Source organism: Nipponia nippon, unplaced genomic scaffold, assembly GCF_047370975.1.
Source record: "Nipponia nippon isolate SJK-2023a ecotype South Korea unplaced genomic scaffold, ASM4737097v1 scaffold_1, whole genome shotgun sequence".
Lineage (NCBI taxonomy): Eukaryota > Metazoa > Chordata > Aves > Pelecaniformes > Threskiornithidae > Nipponia > Nipponia nippon.
Genome location: NW_028262290.1, coordinates 104,797,701 through 104,810,228, shown reverse-complemented (window position 1 = coordinate 104,810,228; position 12,528 = coordinate 104,797,701). Strand labels below are relative to the sequence as shown.

The 12,528-nt window shown below is 39.0% G+C and overlaps 1 protein-coding gene across 2 annotated transcripts in view; it reads left to right on the top strand.

The window, feature by feature from the left end:
- Window positions 1-12,528, top strand: part of SLC12A7 (solute carrier family 12 member 7) — a 68,207-nt gene that overhangs the window by 470 nt on the left and 55,209 nt on the right. The gene's annotated exons all lie outside the window — the stretch shown is intronic.

Here is a 12,528-nt window from a genome sequence, read left to right as displayed (position 1 = left end):
GGCGGGGCTACCTGTCCAGGTGGAGAAGCGCGCCTCGACGAAGGGCGAAAGTCCGGCGCCTGGGGTGGCTGAGGGCTTGTTTCTCTTTGTTTCCATAAGCTGTCGCCGCTGGCCGAAAGGAGGAAGTGCACCCGGGCGGCTCCGGCCGGAGGAGCGGAGCAGCCCGGGGGCGGGCGCGGCGCCCGCCCGCGGCGGTGTGGGGCGGTCAGTCTGTCTCCCGCTTGTAGGGGGGAGCGGGAGTAAGTAGTGCAGCTGGCAGTTCAGCAGGCAGTCGTAGAAGCTCTGTTTAAAAGCCAAGTCCTGCTGGAGCTCACTAGAGAGAGAGGTAGGAGGGAAGATTCACACTCTGGAGAAGAGTACAGTCTTAACCTGGCTTGTTCCAGGTGTTTGTCCAGCCGTGTGCTTTTGCACCAGCGACCGTGCCTTGGGTTGAGTAGGTGTTTGCTGCCTGATGGCGTGGTGTTAGGAGCCTTGCTAGGCCTCGCCCCTGAAGCCTCCTGGGGGAGCAGAATCAAGCCTGAGGTGGAGCTCGGGCATCGCGAGTGGGGGTCTGGTCAGGGCAGCCTCTTCTGCAGCGGGATGAGTATTTCTCAACAAGCGGTGGTGGGGAAATGAGTGCTTTTCTCGCTCGCATGATAAGGCACTGCTAGGAAAGCAATAGCTCTTTCTTCCTTTGGCTCAGAAGCCCTTAACACTTCCTCTTTCTGAAGCGTGTTGCAGCAGCAATACCAAGTATGGTGCTTGAATCACTGCTAGCAATTCCTCATAATGGTGGCTTCTGCTTTTTGTGGTATAGGTCACAGATAAATAAGGCCAATACCATGTGATATGGGATGTGAATGTAAAGAGATGAAAACAGATACTTGACAAACTTAATATATTTACATTATTTTAATTTCTTTTTGCATAAAGATTCCCTGCTAAGGAGGAAGGTGATCCAGTGGAACAGTGAGCTGACAAAGTTGGGTTGTTTTCCCTCCGAGCTTTCTCCCCTCAAACCTCTACCTGCCCGTAAAAGATATATACTACATGTAGTTGCATCTCCTTTGGTAATGTGTTCCAAGTGTTCTAATAACTACCACTTTTTTTTTTCCAAACTAAATGGAATAGGAAAACCAAAATAGTATGAACTGTGGCAACAGTTTGTTTCCTGTACTGGATGGATGACACCAGTACAGCATTAATCTGTTTGGGCAGTTTTCCTTATGGTAGAAGAGCTAGTCAGAAAGGTGTGGAGTGTGGTGTTTCATCAGATGGCATCTCAAAATACTGAACGTACATAGAGGCATAGTTAGACAGGAGTTGTTAGACCATGTGTATATAAGAAGCATCTGGAAGGCTTGGAACATTTGGAAATCTTGGGAGGGTGAGGGGAAGAGTGGAACTGGCGCTCTTGTAGTGGCTTATTTCTAACCTTTAGGGTTGTAATATAAAAAAAAAAAAAGACTAATTCTTCATGTGATTAAGTAGAATTTGTGTGGACTAGCAGTTATATTTGCAAAATATGTTTAAATTATCTACTGTTCTGGATCTGTATTACTTGAGAGGATGAATTTATGTATGACTTTCCTGTTAATGTGCCTGTAAAATAAGGAGTAGAGTGGAAAACCCTGAAAAGAGAAAGCACTGACTTGTAAACAAGGTATAGTCAGAGAGCTCTGACTTAATTAAGAGATTGAATGCTATACTTGGAGACAGAGGTTTGGGAGGTGAATGACATATTTAATGTTGCCTCTGGTATTATATGGATGTTTGTGGTATGTAAACCTGTAATGTATAAAATTGTTAAGTTAATGCTGTGTAATCAAATAATTCTCCTTGACTCATTCTTCTGAAAACTTTGAAGAATTCTAAAATATTACCACAGCTAAAAGCTGTTGTACTTAAGCCTATCTAAAAACCTGCTGCTCAGAGAAGGAGCACTTGCCTTTCTCCCTGCTCCAACCTTGAGAAAAAGGCTGAGGAGTAAAATGTTTCCTTCCCTGCCTTCCTCCACATCCCTGGGTTCCCTTCCTTTTTCCTGCACTTGACCTTGGTGCTCATCAGGCACTTCACTGGGCTGGTTCAACATGCTAAACTGGCAGAAAACTAAACAGAGGGGAAAAACATGCTTCCCCTGTTTTGGAGTTGATGGGACTGAGTGCTGCAAAAAGTCTGAGAATGGCTAGAGTTGTGTCAAGGTGGGAGGGAGGTAAAGCTGAGAGTGGAGATGGAAGTAAAAAAAGAGGGAGAATGGAAACTTCTCCTTTGACTCACCCTTAGCCTGTACAGCTCGACTATAATATTGTTCCAATTGTTTAGGAATCTAGAATTTTATCAGTTTTGATTGAATTGTCTGGCTTAAAAACCAAGTGGTTGTTCTGGAATTTCCTTGACTGCACTAGTACCTCTTTTTTTTTAAAAAACAAAACAAAAACCAACCAAACAAAAAACCAACAAAAACCCTCCACCAAACTGTTTGTTTGTTTGTTTGTTTGTTTGTTTGAAGCAGGCTGTATGCTGTTTAGCCATTAGATCACCAGTAAAGTAGTTCTGGTATCTTATGAGCAAGGCACTTATCAATTCTGTGCATTTATTCCCTTTCACACATTCTTATCTGTACTCATCTGTGTGATAATGGAGTAAGCTGGGATGTTCTTACTCTGTGCTCTTCACTCCTTCATAATGATCTGAAATTCTATAGCCTTGTATTTTCTGGTTAGGTGACACCCTCACATGTGTGAAGCAGGGGAAGACTTGGTGAGTGGCTATTTGGCTGGATTATAGCACTGGCCAAAGTAGTACCTGGGAAGAGTAGGGAGAGGCAGAGTGGAAATCAATGCTTGGATGGAACAATATAGTTGAGGGTCAGAGCCTGCTGACTCAAATAATGCACACATGCTTTCTACTACTTTGTGCCTGTGTATTTTAATGTGTTTATAATACACTACAAGAGAAAGGTAGTCAGGAAATAGTAACTGGTTGAAGAAGAGAAGGAAAAAGGAGTCTATTGTAGTCAGTAATGGAAGTTTTATAATAAATTCTGGCTTTGATTTGTGTTGGGTTTTTTGTTTGTTTTCTTCACACATATCAGTAGTGACTGTCTATTCGACAGACCATCAAAACTTCGTAAAATTGACCAAATCTCTATTTCATTAGCAGCTCTTCATGTCAGGTGTTTCAAAGCATAACTAGTATTTTTAGCATCCCATAGTATTATTTACCTAGCCACAGCAGTGTCTTGTTTAGAAACCAATATGAGAACTAACTCCTACAAAATCTTTTCAATTTGAAGACCCTCAAATACAAGGAATATCAATGACAAATCTGGTCATCTACCAAGAAGTCATCACATAACTAAAGAAGCACGAATGTAGTAAATTTCTGTAAAATGCTAATTCCTGGAAAACCAGAAGATGGTTGAGGCAGGTGTATATATATGCAATGGAGGGAAGACAGGCTAATCTCACTGAGATGTCTAGTATATTTTCAGTTAGCTTCTGCTCAAACACAGAACCAGTCTGTAGTTCAGAACTTACTGTACAGAAAAAGACAGTATTACATGTCCCCTTTATCCCATTGCAGTTTGTCCAGTTTTCTGTACCCTGAAAAAGTGCAAACTGATGTCTTCACTTTTTTTTAACTCCACAGGTTAGTTGTCCCTCTCTGCCGTGTTCATGTGCTTAGCCAGTAGTGTGCACAGCATTTCCCATACTGGTTAAAGGCTCAGGCCTAGGGATGTGCATGGGAGCATGGGTTGGCAAATATGGTACCGTTTTCCACATGCTCTTCCAGGCTCCAACAACTTGTGGACCAGAAAAAGATGAGCCTTCTATGAAACTGGATTTGTTTCTCATTTTTTGGTGAGTTTAGATTTTTAAGTTCTAAATTTGTTTGTATTCCAAATACACTCAGTGTATTTCTCTTCCATTCTCTTATATAGTCAGGAATTAACATATGTTTTTGGCACCTCAGAAACTGTGGCAGTAAGATCTGCTGCTCAAAGGCAAATTACCTCGTTTGTTTTTTTGTTTTCTGATCCAGCCATCAGATTAAAGGCATCAAATCATGCTAATACTTGTCAGGTGCTTCTCCAGATCACTAAAAGTTTTTATAAACCTTGTCCGATCTTAACCCTATCACCTTTTTTTCCAAACTGAAGATTGTTATTTAGCCATTCTTTACATGGAAGCTATTCCATACGTATTGGTCTACTTTCTGTCTTTCTCTGAACTTTTTCTACTTCTGTTCATTTTGAAATGGGTGAAGTTCTAGAATTGCATATGATAATCAAGTTGTGAACAAACAGTGATTTCCATCTGCTCCCCCCTCTCCCCTTTGTTTGTCTAACATGGACTTTTTTCCCTTTTCATTCCTGATGTTCAGGCTGTGGTTTGAAAAGCAATTATTGAACTAGTGCTTTTATGAAGCAATCATAACCAAGGTATCTTATTCATGAGAGGTAACGATCAGTTGGAGCCCAACTGGTTTAGGATTATTTTCTTTCCTGTATGCATATATCTACTCTTAAATTTCTACATCGCATTTTGCCTGTTGGTTTAACGTTCATTTAGTCTTGGGAGATTGGCAGCTCTCCACAGTTGGCCTGTGCCTTGACTATCCTAAATAACTTGGAATAGTTTCAAACTGTCACATCTCTGGTCACCTCGCGTTTTTTATTTTTGTTGCTCTTTATTAATGTGTGGAACAGCATGTGTCCCAGCAGAACTTCAATGACCATTTCCATCTCTAAGAGTAGACCATATTTGTCTTTTATTTTCTTATTCAGTTATTTACCTATGGCTTATCTAATATCTTCTCTTTTGTTCTATGGTTGCTTTATTTTCTTAAGTATGTTCAGAGATCATCTTGGAGATCTTGGCAGACTGTAAAAATTAGGTTTCCGTTATCCATATGCTTGTTGATTCTTTCAAAGAACTCTTCTAGGCATGTGAGACAATCTCCCTTTACAGAAGCCAAATTAGTTGTCCTCCCCCACCACCCCAATGTCATATTGCGTAACACAATCCTGGAATGGAAAATATTATTCCTTTTGCAGATAAATGCATATCTGACATTTGTTCACAGGCATGCGAGTTACACATAGGGATTTTCTTTGCTCTGAGGTGCGTTGGCTGTCCGGGTCAACTCCTGATGTATGCCTAGCTCTGCCAAAGTGCTCTGCTTGATCCTTTCATGGTTTAATACAGCTATATATATCACTGTGAATATAAGTGTTTCTATTGGCTATTAATAGTCCTAAGGGAAATGGGGGCAAATAAAGGAGGTAGTTAAGGATAATAAACTAAATAACTTCACTGTGGAGTAAGTGGTTATTAGCATTTTGTAACTGTTTAAACATTTCTTTTAGACTGTTGCAGTTTTGACCTTTTTTTGTGAAGGATAGGATCTTAATGCTTGAAATGGAAAGCAAATTATATTTTTACTCCATTGTGTTAATTTCATGTGAAAGAAATGCTAACATTCTCTTACTGTACTTATTGCCGAAGAGCTAACTGTAAATAATGCTAGTCATAAAACAACTTTAAAGTAGAATATTCCAGGAGAACGTAACATCAAATATAGTGATATCAACCCATATAACTTTAACTTCTCTGATCCTGTAAATGAAAATATTATTACTGAGATTTTTGATCTCTTATTGCTGATTTTTCTTTTGGTGATAATACTTTTACAGCCATCAAAATGTGGCAAGTAAAGATCTTCTGGCGTAACTGTTTTTTACTGTTTTTCATAACAAAACTTTGCTTGTACTGTTTTGTCATCTTAGAATTTTAAGATGACTGTTATTGTGTTAAAAACTCACAGGTAAGCACTGTGAAGGTTGCCTTCGGTAAGGGATATAGTTTGTTACTAGATAGCGGATTTTATTAGTTGCTGCTGGGAAAAAAAGTATTTCTATTATTTCTAGTCTACTGCTTGTGAACTGGTTTAGGGAGCCAAATCCGCAGGAAACTAGCTATGGCAGAAAACCCATTGTTTTTAAAAAGTTGTTTTAAGAGGCTTTATTTCCTTGAATGAGCTCATTGCAGAACAACAGTGTTGTTCCACCTCCACCCCCACCCCAACACAGAAAACCACCCCTTTTGGCAGCACTGACCTGATTAACTTTTCCTGCATCTTTGAACTATGTTGTTGCTTTACATAAAAATAGATACCAAAGCATGGGGAATAAAACAATTAGCGCTATTTGTATTTGTTCTTTAGACTAATGAACTATAGAATGTTATCACAGGGGACTTATTTTCTGAATCTGAGTAGAAATATGAAAGCTTGAGGGTTCCCGCCTTAATAAAACGTGTTGCTTGGTTTAAATGAATTCTCCTACCACTTTTTTTTTCTCCACACAATCCTTTGTGGCTTATGTGGTATTTTTTGCATAATCAGGTAGTATTGCTTTTCCTACTTGATTTGATGTACCAGTCGAACAAGGAGCATTTCTGGTACACACTATTATTTGTATGCTGTGGCTTTGTGAACTGTCCAGACCGTAGCTAGCAGAATTTTAATTCTGCTGATAGTGTAGATTATCCCATCAGGTTTCTATTTACCTTCCCCTACCCCAAGCTAGTACCCTTAGTACCCCAAGCACTTTAGGTTTGGAATATGTTTTCCTTGGCTCTTTGCACCTTTGAAACAGTGGTGACAGCAAAGACAAATTTGGTGGAGAATGTGTCATCACTCTCAGCAGTGGTTGTGAACATTTTTTCCTTCCCTGCTGAAAGAAAAATACATGGTGAAGTGAATTGGACTTATGTGCAAGGTTTTGGTAGCAAGGGGGCTGCAGGGATGGCTTCTGTGAGAAGATGCCAGAAGCTGCCCCCATGTCAGATAGAGCCAGTTCCAGCCGGCTCCAAGATGGGCCAGCTCCAAGATGGACTCACTGCTGGCCAAAGCTAAGCCCATCGGTGATGTTGGTAAAAAAGGGTTAAAAAAAAAAAGCTGTGCAATAGCAGCTGGGACAGAGAAGTGACAATATGTGAGAGAAACAAGTATGTAGACACCAAGGTCAGTGAAGGAAGAGGTGCTTCAGGCACCAGAGCAGAGATTCCACTGCAGCTTGTGGTGAAGACCATGGGATGCAAGTTGTCCCCCTTGCAGCCCATCGAGCAGATATCCACCCTGCAGCTCATGGAGGACCCCACGCTGGAGCAGGTGGATGTGCCCTGAATGAACCTGCAGCCCATGGAGAGCCCACACTGGAGCAGGCTCTTGCCTGTGGAGAGGAGTCCATACCAGAGCAGGTTTTCTGGCAGGACCTGTGACCCCATGAGGAGACCCATTGTGGAGCAGTGTGTTTGTGAAGCACTGGTGACCCCATGGAAAGGACCCATGCTAGAGCAGTTCTTGAAGAACTGCAGCCCATAGGAAGGAGCTTTGGAGAAGGTCATGAAGGACTGTCTCCCGTGGGTGGGACCCCACGCTGGAGCAGGGGAAGGACATGAGGAGGAAGGAGTGGCAGAGACAGCACATAATGAACTGACCGCAACCCCCTGTGCCGTTTGGGGGGAGGATGTGGAGAAGTTGGGAGTGAAGCTGAGCCTGGGAAGAAGGGAGGGGTGGGGGGAAGGTGTTCCTAGATTTGTTCTTTTTTTTCTCATTATCCTACTCTCTTATTAATTGGCAACAAATGAAATTAATTTTGTCAAGTCTGTTTTGCCCATGATGGTAATTGCTGTTCTCCCTGTCCTTTTCTTGACCCACAAGCTTTTTAATCTTACTTTTTTCCCCTGTCCTGCTGAGAAGGGGGAGTGATAGAGTGACTTGGTGGGCACCTGGCAGCTAGCCAAGGTCAGCCCACCACATGAAGTCTATGAAAAATGCAGTCTCTCTGATTTCATATGCAGATTTTCAAGTAGTTGCAAAATTGGATGAAGTTTTGATGCACTAGGTTGTGTAACACTAGGTTCTTTCTGTGCTGCCCTGACCCTGCTTTACAAGAGGTATAACTGTTTCTTTGGCAGCTTCTCAACCCTCAACATTGCCATCCTTGAGTTTTAGGGCATCAAAAGTGTTACCTACTTATTTTTAAAGATCTGACAGTAATACTCAGAAATGGATTCATGAGCAGTTAGCAGTGTACAAACTTAAAGATGGTCCCTGAATAACTTTGCTCTTGAATCATAGCTATAGGAAAGCATGGCTTAATAATGTCTGTGTCAATTGGACAGTATTTATGATCTGCTTCCTGATTTTGACAACTAGCATTCTTAATTAGTACCTTAATTATCTGTATCCTTTAGCTAACTCATAGCAACCAAAAATAAGCAGCATTCAACCTGCTTAGGAAGTGATTCTGGGAGCCTTTGGGAAGTGAGATGTTGAGTGGTAACTGCTTTGCAAAAATTGGTGGTTTTTTTTTTTTTTTTAAACTCTTGTATCTTTTTAAAAAAAAATCCTCTCTCTTTCTGGAAGAAGAAATGAAAAACTTGTTCTGTTTCTTGCTTTCTGACAAGGGGCACACAAGTTTGAAACTTAAATATTAAAAGCATCTTCTTACAAGCTTACTTTTTGAGGATATAAAACCTTTTAGCAGATTAATTCCAATCTTGAAGAATATGAAGCTTGTGTATTTTTCTTCTAGTTTCAGAAAGGAAAGTTTAGAACATCCTTGAAAATATGTCAGAACTTAGCTTTGTTACCTGTAGAACTGTCCTGATAGAAACTTACCAGGACATAAACAACCTCATAGCTTGTTGCCATTGATTAGTGACCAGTCCTATCTCTGTCCTTCTACTGGCCTTTCTTGCTTTGTGGAACATCTGCTGACAGCTTGCACAAGCCAATTTATTTTGCTAGCAAGGAACAGGAAGCTGTCCCTGGGGGGAAAAAAAATAAATTAAAAAATCAAAATGGGGAGGTACAGGACTTTGCACAGCTGACCATACTTGTGGCATAGGTGTTAGGATCACAGACAAAAGTAGATTTTGGATGCAATTCAAAGATTTGACCACAGGAACTAGTCTGTTCTAAGCAATAACATCAATTTAATAGAATTGAAACAGTTTGTATGAAGTTGTTTAAGGCTGGTATAGAATGTGTGAATTAGATTAATGCATAAACTAGAAAAGTGATATATCTAATTTGAAAGAGAATTAACAAATTATGCAGCCTGTCTTAGAGGATCCCTTTATAATTTCAAAATACTTTTTTTTTTTTTTAAAAGGAGTGCTTGCAAAGTTACTAGAATTATATTTTAAAGAGTTTATCTGCTACATCTTAAGTACAATTAATGTAAGCTCTTTCTACATAAAATCAATGTTTAGCAGCTGTACTTATGGTTAGCTTGCTTAACATCTGCTAATATGTACTTGATGCATAAAATTGGTGATTTTAATAGTAGATAGATCTTTGGAATAGATTAATACTACTTGTTCCTAACGTATACTGATCTGCTTAGTGGAAGCATTTTAAAGTGAACCTATTTGATGGAAAAAGAACTTTAAATGTATTTATTATTAGGTGAAAATGTGTGATGTTTTAGTAACTTGATCCTGCCCATTTCACTAAGTATGGTGTTTATTGCTGACAGAAATCCTCCAGCTTAATTCTCTTTAGAGTTCTGTGACTGTAGTTTGGCTGTGTCATGTGAATGCTTCACACTGCATGAAGCCTTAATGACTTGTTTCAGGATTAATCCAATTCTAGTAAGAAACAGGATTTGAGGTCTTACATAAAGCTGGGAGGAAGCAACTGTCAGTTTCCTGTTTTAATTCTTGATACGTGAAGAATCAGCAGAGGGGAATGACTTGATTTTCCTTAATAATGAGTGAACAAGATTATGAAGAAAGTGGGCCAAATCCAAGTGAGTCTCTTTAAAAGACAATACCGTGGTTCTAATGACTCTCTTATTGAAATAGCAGGTTCTGTAGTTCCAGCCATATTATAAAGAATTTATAAACAGCTTTTGCAGTGTGTTTTCATTAGAAGTAGGCTGTGGTTGATTATAATGGTAGCCTAAGTAAAGGAAAACTAAAATTTAGTGATGTTGATAAGGTAAGTGATGGATGTAGTATTAGATTCCCCCATTATGTAAAGGGGTTTACAAGGAGCTTAAGTACACTTTGTTCTCCTTTTCAAGATAACTTACATAAATTGCGCTAGTCATTGATAACAATAATGCAAGAAATTGGTCATATAGTAAATATATTTAGACATTTCTTTACTAAAAAAAAACTAATAACCTGCAACTTTGAAGTAGATTGCACTGAATTCTTAAACCCATCTGACGCAAAAATCCAGAGGCAAGATGTGTTCAAACAAGGTTATTAATGCTTTTTCAAAATTTGGATTAAAGCAAGGTAGTGGCTTTTGAAAACTTCAGTTTATGCTAGAGCTCTAAAAAATACTTCTATATATTTTTGGATTAGGAGTGGTAAGAAATTAATTTTTTTTTTTTAAGATTGAGTTCTCTTTAGTTGCCTGCCAATCAAAAATTTGAACATATAGGAAGTAAATATGCATGATAGAGAAGACAGAATTACAGTTTTTGCCACAGGCAGCTTTCTTGGATGTGACACTTCTATACATCAGCTTTAGTGACTTTATGTATTTTTACCTAAAAATTTATTTACATGAACAGTAAATGATCGTTTACCCTTGTGCAAACAGGATCTTATCTTCATATTCTCAGTTTGTAGTGGTTTGTTCTTAATGTGACCAAATACTAACTTAATGAAAACGTTACTGTAGTTTTTATTAAAAACTGTTATTTTTCACCTGTATCTGGCTAACTGGAACCTACTTCAAGGTACATGAACTGTGATTAAGAGTTGCCCTTTGGAAACCATGAAAGGTTAGGACTTTTTTGTGAAGTATTCTTCAACTGTGTTCTGCTTTAGGCAGCAGCGTATAAAGTTAGAAATTTCTAGTGGGAAGCAAAACTTTTTAGTTTTACACATGTGCTTGTTTAGAGAACAGCTATACTTTATCATAGCCAAGCTATCTTATTTGAGGCCATGTGGTTCAAAAGTTTTAGATCATTCTCACTTCTTTGAATACCACCTGTATTCCTTTGCCATATAAAAGGAATATGCTTTTATTTTTTCAGATAGATGTTAAACTGTTACAGCACGACAGGAGACAGATGCTTGCCTTTTTTTCTGGACAAAATGTGTTTGAATACAAAGGCAAAAAGGAATATTTCTTGAATGTGAACAATAATGACAGACATAATGTGGGACAGTGAGGAAGCAGTGAATCTGGAAAGGATTTAGGGGTCAGACTGGAATAGAATGGCATGAGCTTGGTTTAATACTGTGGTAAAGAGGGCTAACATGATCCTTGGAGTAGAGAGGTGATGATCATACTTCTATAAATAGCATGATTGAGACTGGTGTTAGAAGCCTGTATTTGATTTTTAAAGTTTGAATTTTTTTTTTTTTGCATAACTTGAAAACTGGAGAGAATGTTGCTACAAAAATGATTAAAGGTTAGGAAAATGTTTTATGAACTTAACTGTTCCAGTTTTTCAAAAAGAAGCTTGAGATGATTTGGTAAGTACAGTTACCTTGACAGATAGAAAATGCTAAGTGTGAGTGGTTAAATTTGGAAGGTGTTCTAGGATGTTACAGCTAGACATTTGAAAAGAGCCAAATTTAGACAGAAGGAACAACTTGTTGGAGATTTTTTCCAGTAATTAAAAAAAACCTTAATCTTTATAAAGATGAATTGATAGGCTTTTTTTAATTTCAGCTCTGAGAACATCAAGAGACACACTGGTCAAATCTTAGTGTGTTTTTTCAAAGTTATAGAGCCTAATGCAGAAATTAAATTCTGCAACTTGTGGAAAGACAGGAAATCGGATTAGATGGTCCAATATTTTTGTCCTTAATCTCTTTAACAGGCATCCTAGTGCAAATTTAGGATCACTTAAATGATCATTTCCTTCTTCTACCCCAAGCCCTGCTCTACCTCTCTCCCTAGGACAAGACATCTGTTACGCATTTTTTTTTTTTTTCATACTCCACCTTTTTTGATTTGGAGGGGAACCAACCACTATAGTTCTATGATTTAGTAATACTGGCATCAATGAAAAGGAAGTGGTTTTGTTTACACTGATTGCTCGTTCCTACGCTGATGGTGTCCCTAGTGACAGCACAAGCATTTGTGTAGTGAACACAAACTTATGTGGATTAAAAGTAGCAGCAAGAATAAAAACAAAAGCAAAAAACCCTCTCTCCCAACTCAGCATCAATCACACACCACTGTTAACATTTATAATAAATAGTTCTGTTTGTGTGAAGGACAGTGTGATACAGGGACACAAATGGGTGAGTAGTAAGTGTGAGAGGGGCATGAGAGGGCCACCTCTTTGGTGGAAAAGGTGGTTTCTGCCAGTTTAAGCTATACCGTTGGGTTCTGTCTTACATTGTATAAAATGGGCCAGTTTACATTGTATAAAATGGGCCAGTTTGGATCAGCTTAGAAATTTTTAGCTGGTGACATACCTTAAAGTATTCTACCTGTCAGTGTTTGTGAGGATCACTGCTCTGAAACTTCTGAGGAATATGAATTTGAACAAAGTGC